Source organism: Spermophilus citellus (assembly GCF_964194105.1).
Source record: "Spermophilus citellus genome assembly, chromosome: X".
Classification (NCBI taxonomy): domain Eukaryota; kingdom Metazoa; phylum Chordata; class Mammalia; order Rodentia; family Sciuridae; genus Spermophilus; species Spermophilus citellus.
Window position 1 is genome coordinate 134,330,958 of NC_138190.1, and position 12,225 is coordinate 134,343,182.

Sequence of the window (12,225 nt, forward strand, 5' to 3'; positions counted from 1 at the left end):
TGCCCTGAAAACAGTAGCATTATAGTTGATCATCTAAGATTAAAATGAAAGAATCAGTATCTGCCTGAGTTGATGAAATGGAATGATCTAGATAGAGAAGATGACTATCCAATTCTTACATTCATTTTATTTTGGTCCAAAGTGGACATGAGGAGAAAGGCTATATAAACTATTTTCCCAGAGATACTGCTATATTTAGGAACTGGAATGTCCCCCAAGGACCTGAGTCTTGGTACCCCAGCTTGGTGTTATTGGAAGCATGTGGAAACTTTCAGAGGTGAGGCCTAGTGGGAGATATTAAGATATTGGAAGGCATGCCCTTGAAGAAGATTGAGTGACCCCTGTCTTCTCCCCTCTCTGTTGTTTCCTAGATATGAAGTGAGCAGCTTTACTCTACTACATGTTCCTTCATGATGTGCTACCCTTTTACAGGCCCAAAGCAACAGAGTCAACTGAGTGTGGACTAAAACCTCTAAAACTATGAACCAAAATAAACCTTTTCTATAAGTTGATTATCTCAGGTATTTGTTACAGTAATAGGAAGCTGACTAACATAGATACCTTCTGGACAAGAGCATCATGATGATACAAGTCCAAAGCCCACTCAAAACATAGCTCAGTGGTTATAGTACCCCTAGGTTCAATCTCTAGTACCCCTCACTCCCTGACCACCAAAAAAGAAAAGAAAACACTAAGCCAGAACTTACCATGAAGATTAGTGTCGATGCAGGGGCATGCTGTCCAGGCAGTCAGGGTGAGGCAGGCATTAATGCTGCTTCCACTACTTATGTAACCACTGTGGGGATCAGCATTTCTGCCCTCTGATGGTAGCCAAAGAAAGAGGTCATAGCCTCCAGGAAATAACTAGATCATTTTTGAGAGTTCAAAATACCAAACCCCAGAACAATAGGAACTGGATAAAATTCTCGGTGCAGGAGCAATAGTGTCTGAGCATTCATTCATGCCTGCTAGTGGCAAAGATAATTAGTGAGGCCCTCTCTCCAGAGCTTTTGCAAGTATGCTTTACTGCCACATGACCTACTGGCAGCAAAACAAAAACAAAAACAAAATAATAACAACAACAAAAAAAATGAATAATCACTTACTCTTTCTTCCAACTCTCCACACCCTCAGCTCCCAAAACTGCACTTTCTGTCTTGCCTCTGAAATGGCCACCACAATGTCCATGCTTACTCATTTGAACTAGGAAAAAAAAACATGCAATTTGGCTTTCTATATATACTTGTTACTTTTCTTGGACCCCCTTTCTTACTTGACAACCTACTTTTTCAAACTTAGTTGAGGTATAACTGACAAATAAATTTGCATATATTCTGGGTATATAACTTAATGATTTGATATATGTATATATTGTATAATGATTAACATTTAAAATTAATTAACATGTCCATCACCATACATAGTTACAATTTGTGTGTATACTGGGGGCCAAGAGCACTTATATCTAATACGAGGTTAATGTCTAAAATATATGAGGAATTTATGCAACTCAATCCCGTCCCCAAATCAAAAGCTTAAAAATGTGTAAAGGGGCCTGGGGTTGTGGCTCAGTGGTAGAGTGCTCGCCAAGCATGCATGAGGTACTAGGTTCCATCCTCAGTACCACATAAAAATAAAATAAAGATATGTGTCCACCTAAAACTGACCAGTTAAAAAATAAATATTTAACAAAAATATGTGTAAAGGGCCTGATTAGACATATTTTCAAAGAAGACTAATGGTTAACAGGTATATGAAAAGATGCTCAGCATCACTCATCATCAGAGAAATGCAAATCAAAACTATAAGATTTGAAATGCAAATCAATACAATAAGTGTCTCATACCAGTTAGTATGGCTACTATAAAAAGATAAAAACTAATAAGTATTGGCAAGGATGTAGGAAAAAAGGTACAGGTTTGGTGGTAATATAAAGTGGTAGAGCTATTATGGGAAAAAGTATGGAGCTTCCTCAAAACCTTAAAAATACAACTACTATGTGATTCAGCAATGTTACTACTGGATATACATCCAAAGGAAATGAAATAAGTATGTTGAAGAGACATCTGCACTTCCACATTTATTGCAGCACTATTCACAATAGCCAAGACATGAAATCAACCTAAGTGTTCACAAACAGATGAATGAATAAAGAAATGATGGTGCATACAAACAACAGAATACTAGTCAGGTCTTAAGAAAGAAAGAAATCCTGTGAATTACAATAACATGAATAAACCTGGAGGACTTCAGGCTATGCAAAATAAACCAGGCACAGAAAACAAATGCTGTGTGATCTTGCTTATATATAGAAACTAAAAAAAAAAGTCAAGTCAAAGTAGTAAACAATACAATTGTGCTCACCAGAGGTTGGGAAGTGGATACATGGGGAGATGTTGGTCAGAATATACAAAGATTCAGTTAGGAGGAATAAGTTTGAGAAATCTATTGCATAATGTGCTATCTATAGTTACTAAAAATATATTATATATTTCAAAATTGTGAAGAAAGTAAATTTCAAGTGTATCCACCATAAAAGTACCTGAGATGACAGATGTTTTAATTAGTTTGAATCATTCCACAACATATACATATATCAAAACATATTATACCCCATGGATATATCCAATTATTATTTATCAGTTACAAATTTAAAAAAATATACCTGTGATACATATTATTGTAGGGGAATTAAATATCAATAGCTGAGAATACAGTGATAGGTTCTAAATCATTTATGTCTATGCTTTTACAACATCCTCCAACTGTTCTCTATTTCTAGCCTGTCATTTTGTTAATCTATGCAGCACATGACCACTGAATTAATCTTCTTAAAACATTGTGTTTTGTCATCTAACTCTCCTTCCTAACCTTTTAATGGCTCTACTTAACGAGATATATCCAAATTCCTCAATCCGGCCTTCATAAGGCTGCATATTGGCAAATACACAGGCTTTGAAATTAAAGAGACATGGGACTGAATCTGGCCCCTGCTACTTTAACTAGCTATTTGAACTTAAGCAGGATGCCTCAGTTGTCTAAGCTTCAGTGTCCTTCTCTTAAATGGGAAAACAACTGATCTTCCACATCTCAGAGGTTGTTTTTTTTGGGGGGGGCGTACCAGGGATTGAACTCAGGGGCACTTGAACATTAAGCCACAACCTCAGCCCTATTTTGTATTTTATTTAAAGACATGGTCTCACTAAGTTGCTTAGCACCTAGCTGTTGCTGAGGCTGGCTTTGAACTTGTGATTTTCCTGCCTCAGCCTCCAAAGCCACTGGGATTACAGGAGGTGCACCACCATGTCTGGCCTACATCTTAGAGTTTTGAATGCTATTCCTCCTACCTGGAATGCCTTGCTCAGGTCTTTCTCTGCCATCACTGTCTGAATGCTCCCAATTATCCTTCAAGACACTGCTGTAATAGCAACAACACACTGTACAGAAGAGTAATCAGATAATGCAGATGTTGGCGAGCATCTAAATCCCTGATCTAATCAAAAGTTCCAAGAGGGGGCTGGATTGAGCATTACTTGGCTACCTGAACAAGGACTATAGGATTGGAATAGTTCATACTCTGTTGATCACTAACTACAGTGAATAATTATGTGAATGGGCCCTAAGGCCACATGACATCAGGCATAGTTGTTGAAAATCTAGAAAGGAAACTCACCAGAGCAGTAGAGCCAACTACAACAGATGTAGCACAACTGCCACATCTCTGTCTGCTGGGCCAGCACTATTACCATTGTGTTGGGGCCAGAAAACTTTTAGAAGGCCATTTGAGTCTAGGCACACTTACGGATGAAGCTGGTTACAGCAGATAGGCTCAAAGAGCTTGTTTCACCAAACTATTACTGATGGGTCTCAGCTGCCACACTCTAGCTATGCCCTAAATCATCAACCATGGCAGTTTGCCCTGAGAAACATTTCAGAATCAGGACCTGGGTCCAATTCAGATCTAAACCAGGATTATTCCCTGACAAACAAAGCCAATCCCCATGCCTTTGTTTTTCTTTGATGAAGCCAAACATTAACAGAACTCCCCAAAACATCTGGGAATACCTACTCAGGCTTTTTGTAGGAGAGTTGACAAATCATTCCATACGTACAAACCTTAGATATAACATCAGCCTTCTCTGAAGCTAAATCTCACTTGCCTAAATAAATGTCATGAGATCTCTCTCCAGGTATAAGAGGCATATTTGCCCTTCTGTTTAAAAATACTTCCTCTGACATCAACAGAAACAACACAAATTAAGATTTCCTAGTAGAGCTGGAGTCTAGCAACGTAGAAGAGAGGGAGTATGAGCACTATTTTACTGCACACCTGTGAGTTGTTTGAAGGCAAGCAATAACATCTATTGTTCACCCCTGCACCATCAGCCATTAGCACAAGGTCAATGCTAAGAGGAAGCAGTTGATAAATATTTCTTGAACATCAACTAGCAGCCAGGCCAGGCATGTTACTAGGTACTAGGAAGGTTCATGGTAGGAGTGTGGTGAAATGAATTTATTGCTTAGTCAGATTTCCTTCTACTCAGCTACTGAGGCAGATGTTTAAGTACAAGGACCTGGGAAGGCCCAAAACCCACTTTATGCCTCAGGTCATTGAGGTAAAGTCATTGTGACTTTCACTTTGGAGAAACATGTCCAGACTCCCTTTTTTTTGAGTTTATCTTTTTGCTATTCTGAAGCATTCATAGCTTTTTTAAAAAAAAAATGATAGTGTGAACAATATTAAGAGATGATTAAATGCCTCAAATTGGTTGAGAGGGTGGAGATTTGTCGGGGGATGAGAATAAAAAAGGAAACCTTTCTTTTAACATTTTCATAAAATATTACAGTAATTTCATAAATGAAAAGGAGAAAATTTACATCTTCTACCTTCTCAAATAGCAGTCTGAGGGAGAAATAATTGAGAAAAGCTGTTTTGTGAAGTTTTTTTTTTTTTGTGTGTGTGTGTGTGTCTTCTCTCCTATTGTCTAAGCCCATTTTCTAAGCCCATTGCAAGGGCTCAGGAGACCATCACATTAAAACAGTCACAACATTTCCTTTCACTGAGGAAAGATCTTTCTGGCATTTTACTTTCTAACCCCAACAGTCAGGTCCATGGAGTTAGAACCCAGGTTCAAGGCTGTCTTGTTCTCTCACTTTTATTTAGTTCTTTATTAAAACCTAAGTAAGTTGTTGCTATTGCTTACATAGTATAAGGGTGTAGATGAAGAAAGGAAAAATAAAAAGCATATGGGCGTGGATTGAGGGTTATCAGAGTTTAGAACAACTACTGGTTGTAGGCTAGATTTGCTATGTGTGAGTTGGGAAAACATGGGGAAATGACAGCCTATATTTAAATATAATTTCCAATGTCATGATTGTTAAGCAATTACAATCCCTCACCCTCCCCACATATGCAGTAGAGCACTCTGCCCAGGTTCTGCCCTGCACTCAGGTCCTACAGAGCAGCCTTACTGACTGGGGAAATTCATCTTTCCATCTCTTTTTTGGCATGAACATCAGTCATATAGTTCTCATTCTCTCCATTTCTGAGGAGAATGGTTGCCAAAGTGAGAACACTAGCAATGTTTGGAATGGTTTCATAAGAAACTGAGGCTGGACTAGGGTTGTGGCTCAGTGGTTGAGCACTTGCCAAGCATGTATGAGGCACTGGGTTCAATCCTCAGCACCACATAAAAGAAATAAATAAAAAAAGGGCTGGGGCTGGGGCTGGGGCTCAGTGGTAGAGTGCTTGCTTGCCTGGCATGCATGAGACCATGGGTTCGATCCTCAGCATCACATATAAAGAAATAAATAAAATAAAAGATCTATTGACAACTAAAAATTATACATATTAAAAAATAAATAAAATAAAGGTATAGTGTCCATCTACAACTAAAAAAATATTCAAAAAAGAAACATGCTGGTAGGCCCAAGTGACACATGTCCACAGAAGCCTTCTGAATCTCAAGCAAGAAAGCAGGTAGAGCTAGAAAGAAATTCCAAAACGATATATGTGATGAGTCAAGACAAGAATTAATTAGTCATTTTCTACCTTGGATTTCTCCAAAGAAACTTCCATGCAATGTATTTACCCAAGAAAGCCTATTTTTAGCTTTTCCTAAAGTAACTAATAAGTAACTATCTCACTATTTCTCTCAGAAAGTTGCCTATAATTTAGAAACAGGAAGCAGACTGCCAGGCCAGTCTTACAAGTAAGGTCACATACTGTTGGTGAGGAAAATGGAATTAGTATAATTTTTTGTACACATGAATGTATCAGTGTTCACATGGGTGTGACCATGTGTGCCTGTGTCCTGGGTTTATAATCAGGACAGGACCTAAGTTTTAGAATGTGAGAAGAGAAAAAGATGAAGAATTAAAATTGTAAAAGGCCATATGTCTCATCAGGATTGAGGTCAGACAAGTTTGTTTTTCCTCATTGACGATAAAATGTGTATCAAAACCATACTTAGTATACATCAGTCAACATTCTGGGGCTCCCAGTGGATGCTCAATTGCATTCTAAATACCACAAGTTAATAATGCTACTTACTAGTATCCAAATCTCCACTAACTCAGGGTTTCACACAGGATCATGTCCAGACTGCTTAATAAGCCTTCCTTATCTCCATTGTCACCCTCTATCCCTTGGCAGGTCAAAATTGAAACTCTTCATACTCATTTCCCTGCCTTTATTCAGAAGCTTCTCTCAAACCTCCCCATCTTAGTCAAAGGCACCATCCATGAATGCAGCACAAACTTGGGTTTCACTCTTTCTTACATTCTCAATTCCAATCCATGAGCAGGTTCTATGGGCTCTACAACAAAAACAGTTCCCAAATCTAACCAATGTCACCATTCTCTCTGCCACCACCCTAGTTCAACATACCATGACTTCTCTGTTGGACTATTCCAGTAGGTCCCCAATTTTCCTCTTTCCATTCAATTATTCACACAACCTTCACAACACCCCTTTTTACATTTTTTGAGAGATAAAGAGACAGATAATTTTTTAATATTTATTTATTATTTTAGTTTTTGGTGGACACAACATCTTTATTTTATTTTTATGTGGTGCTGAGGATTGAACCCAGCACCCTGTGCATGCCAGGTGAGCACGTTACTGCTTGAGCCACATCCCCAGCCCCAGCCCTTTTTACTTTTAAAAGTAAACTCTGATTTGATTGCCTCTCTGCTTAAAATTATCCTCCCATGTCACTCAGAAGAAAATCCAAACACTTTAGCATAGACTATAAGGCTTCACTTGATGTAGTCAATGTATATAGTCTGTCCTGAGCAATGCTGTATCCCAGCATATTTTCTGGAATATACTCAATAACTGTATTCTGAAAGCCATGTCAGAATGCCTTTTTTTTTTAAGGTGATGATTCCTCTTCCTTCCCCAGTTTTAGTATTTAGCACCTGGACTAAGATGCATTGATTTAATTTTAGCTAAACAGTGGGGCTGTTAGCTGAAAACTTACCAGCCAACTTGCCCCTCTTTGTGCAATACATTACCAAGAAACTTACATGGGAGAGTTGGGAGCTTAGTATGTTAAAGGCACAGCTGCCTATGGCAGGAGCAAGGACAGAGAATTACGTATCCCTTGATGTCCATAGCACTCCCCTTCTTACAATTACCATTTCCCATCTAGGCTATTGTGAATCTCTGAGCCTTTGAACATACATCATTTTCTTTATTTAATCAATGCCTTATTCCCCTGACAAACTCCCAAATATCCTACAAAACTTAGCAGAAGCATTGTGCCTCTGCAAAATTTCTATGACTCCCACCCCTTCCTCTGGCTCTCACTGCATCTCATGTAGGTAACTCATGTAATTAATGTGAGGACTTCTGGTCCAAAGTGTAAACTCCATGAGGTTAGGGGCTGGTTACTAGCATTTTATCATTGCCCCAGGACCAGACACAAGATGTGATATATAGGGTAAACGGGAATGGATTCATTCATTAGACATTCATTGAACATATATGATCAGGGGAAAAAATCAAAGGCCAGTATTCTTTCTAGCCTAACACACTCTCTAATGACTGGTGGTGATATCATGATTAAATCCCTTGCTGCAGCTGAATTTCCAATTAGTTTGAAGGCGTTAGGATTCATGGAAATGAAATTATTAAAATATCTTGCTATTTTGAATCCATGCAGATTTAAAATATCGGTAAACTAGAAACTTTGTGAGAAAAAAAGAAAGAAAGAAAAAAACACCCAGACTGTAGTACAGAGAGGTAAATAGACACTATAAAAACAAGGTTAATAGACTTGGAAGGCAAAATGAGGAACCAACCAAAGTCTTAACAGGATTTTTGAAAGGAGACAATAGAGAGAATGGGTTTGTTGAAACATTTCAAGATATAATCTCAAGAACTGAAAGAAAAAAAAATACATGAATCCTGAGATTTAAAGAAAAATATTAAGTTTCAGAAAAGATAAATAAAAACAAATCCATACCAAAACACAGCACAATTATATTGTAGGTTCTTGAAGAAAAAAAAAACAATATTTCAAGTGACCGAAGAAAAACAAAATATTATCTACAAAGGAAAGACAATAAGATTAATAGGCTTCTCATAAGTCAAAAATGGAGTAGTAATTTTGAACTGCTGAGGTTGTTGCTGGGAATCAAGATATTTCTACTGTACTAATCCATCATTAAAAGAGCAAAAGGATAGCAGGGTGTGGTAAAGGGCACCTGTAGTCCCTGGGGAGGTTGAAGTAGGAGTAACAAAAGTTCAAGACCAACCTGGGCAACTTAGTGAGACCCCATCTCAAAACAGTTTTGTTTCAAATAAAAAAAAAAAAGAATAAATGGGAAATTTCAACCTCCGGAAACAAAGTAGAACTTAATTCACAGCATAGAAAACTTCACTCTAGTAATTAGTCATATTTTAAATACAAGGTAAGTAAATCCAAATGAAAGGACTAAGATATAAGAAAAAAAGGACTGTAGAAAGAACCTACAGCATGGGAGAAAATCTTTTTTAGGTACTCTTCTTACAGGGGATGAAAACACAGAATATATAAAGAACTAAAAAAAAAAAAACACAAAAACAACCCAAGTGATAAATGGACAAATGAAGTAAACAAATAGTTCTGAAAAGAAGAAATACAAATGGCCAACACGAAAGAATGTTCAATATCATTACCATTTAGGGAAATGCAAATAAAACTACACTGAGATTTCATCTCTCTACAATCAGAATGAAAGCCATCAACAATACAAACAATAATCCAGGTGTAGTGGTGCACGCCTGTAATCCATAATCCCAGCAACTCAGGAGGCTGATGCAGGAGGATTTCAAGTTCAAGGCTAGCCTCAGCAACTTATTGAGACCCTAAGTAACTTATTGAGATCCTGTCTCAAAAAAAAAAAAAAAAAGAAAGAAAGAAAAAGAAAAAAAAAGAAAAGGAAAGGAAAAGGGCTGGGGAGGTGTCTCCATTGTAAAGTGCCTCTGTGTTCAATCTCTAGTACTCGACCATCACCCCCCCACACACAAAATGAATATAAACAATAATAAATTCTTGCAAGGAAGTAGAGAAAAAGGCAGACACATACATTGTTGAATGGGACTGCAGATTAATACAACCACTTTGAAAAGCAGTGTGGAAGTTTCTCAAAAGACTAGGAAATGAATCATAATATTATCCAGCTATCCCACTCCTTGGTATTTTTCCTAAAGAACTAAAATCAATATATTCTGATATAGCCACATCAATGTTTATAGTAGTGCAACTCATAATAGCCAAACTATGGAATCAGCCTAGATGTCCATGAACAGATGAACAGACAAAGAAAATGGTGTGTGTGTGTGTGTGTGTGTGTGTGTGTGTGTGTTTGTGTGTGTATAAGATGAAGTTTCATTCAGCCATAAAGAAAAATGAAATTATGTCATTTTCAGGAAAATGGAAGGAATGTGAGACCATTATATTAAGCAAAATAAGTCAAACTCAGAAGGTCAAAGATCATATGTTTTCTGTCATATTTAGATGCTAAAGAGGATAAAGGAAAAGAAAGGTGGGGTGGTTCATGAAAATCAAAGGGTAATCAGTAGAGTAGCAGACAAGGATCAGAGGGACAGAAGATGAGAGGGAAAGGGAAAAGACTGGGGAATGATATTGGCCCATATTTGTTTGTTATATTCTATGCCCATATGAATTTGTAACAACAAATCTCACATTATGTACAACTATAATGCACTGATAAAAACATGGAACAGAGTAAAAGGTAAGCAAAGAAGCTCCTGGTCAATCTAAATAAATGTTAACTGTAAATAATAAAAGAAAACAATGATTAATGGAGGATATATGAAAATAAGGTGAAACTAAATACTGGTAGATAATAATTTGGTGTATTGTAACTGAGAGATCAAAATTAACACATTCTATGTTCCTCATGATTATTGGAAGGATACTAGAGAAATTGTATAGTTTTAGATTGTGAAGGTTATCATAGTTCATAATATTTTAAGGAAGACCAGTAAAATAAGAGAAAAGGGAAGTCTGTTCTTGGTGGTCAATGATTGGTACCAGTGAAATAAACTTTCCTATCTCACAGCCTGCTGGGTTGCAGATTTATTGATGTCACATATTTCTGTTACACTGTGAGAACAGGGCACTCAATGGGAGTTGTCATTTTTTTAAATATTTTTTTTGTAGTTGTAGATGGACAGAATGCATTTATTTTATTTATTTATTTTATGCAGTGCTGAGGATTGAACCCAGTGCCTCACACATGCTAGGCAAGTGCTCTACCACTGAGCTACAACCCCTGCAGGAAGTTGTCATTTTGATGGTCATACCAAGGGGTAAATGTGACACTTGTTTTGTGTTCTACACAAAGTTTTTTAATGAGGCCTATCAACAGAACAATAGACAGTGGGAATTTATCACTTATTTAGTAATTTGATCTTATTCTCATCTGTGCCTGGTTCTCTGAAGGAAACCACCCCTCCTCCTCTAATAAGATTCCAGTGCCTGCACTTTCTCCTCTTTTCAACAGATATTCTCACAATCTCACTTGAACTAATAATTTCAATCTTCTGCCCATCAACTTTTTACCTATTTCAGGGATAGGGAAAACATCTAAATTGGAGTCATGTTTCTGCCCACCTTTCTGTCAGTGTGATAACAAGTAGGAAGAATAAAAGAATAATAAGAAAAGGTAATGATTCAAGCCCTGAATAAGACACATATTGGTAGAAATACCAAAAATATACTTAATCAGTCAATTGCTTTTTGAAATGTATGATGGAATTCTAGAGATATTGCTAGTAGCCTCTATATTTAAAGCAAAACACAGACTATATGCAGCATCACTTAAATGTCTCAATAAAATCATGAGATCATTTATTAAGTGCCTCTAAGGGGGCCATTACCACAAGTGAACAAACATCCCTAGTTTAAAAAATACATTTAATTAAATATTGAAAAAGAATCATCGGACAAAAAGTGTTATGAGTCTTACATGGAAAAAGGTAGAACCTGATTATCAATATTTGAATCTAGAGAATTGGATTAGACATGGAGTCAACTTTTCATTATTTTTATATTAAGAAAAAGGTTTAAATGAAGATCAAGTTTAAAGAAGATGAGATCTGCTATTATTTCAGAGCCCAGTGAAAAGAATAAAAAAGGGGGAAAAGTTCCCAGTGAAACTAGCAGTTTAAAAGCAGCTTAACAATTATAAAGAAAAATACTAATTACCAGATACCATCAAGCATAAAAGGACAAGTTTGATAACTGACCCTTGCATACAAGCTTCTAGGATGTCAATAAGATGTGGCTCCCTAGGGGCTGGGGTTGTGGCTCAGTGGTGGAGCGCATGCCTTGCATGTGTGAGGCATTGGGTTTGATTCTCAGCACCACATAAAATAAATAAAGGTATTGTGTACATCTACAACTTAAAAAATATTTTTTGAAAAAAGATGTGGTTCTCCAAATTCCGATTACAGACTGTGCCAATATTTTAAGGTTGTTATTCTGCAGGAAGATGTTATTGTAGAGGAGAAGATAGAAAACTGACAAGTCTATAAAAAATTAAAATGGCAAGATGAGTAGGGACTAATACAACTATATTCTACCAGCCACAAAGCAAACAGTCTAGCCCAGGGAAGTGATTTCTCCTAGTGCAGTGAAGTCTGCAGTTCTTTGGCAAGGCATAACCTAGCACCCTGGAGTGCTAGATAAGTTGTGTAATGAATCCACA

The 12,225-nt window shown here is 37.1% G+C and overlaps 1 protein-coding gene across 4 annotated transcripts in view; it reads right to left on the bottom strand.

The window, feature by feature from the left end:
* Positions 1 to 12,225, bottom strand: part of FGF13 (fibroblast growth factor 13) — a 530,503-nt gene that overhangs the window by 251,648 nt on the left and 266,630 nt on the right. The gene's annotated exons all lie outside the window — the stretch shown is intronic.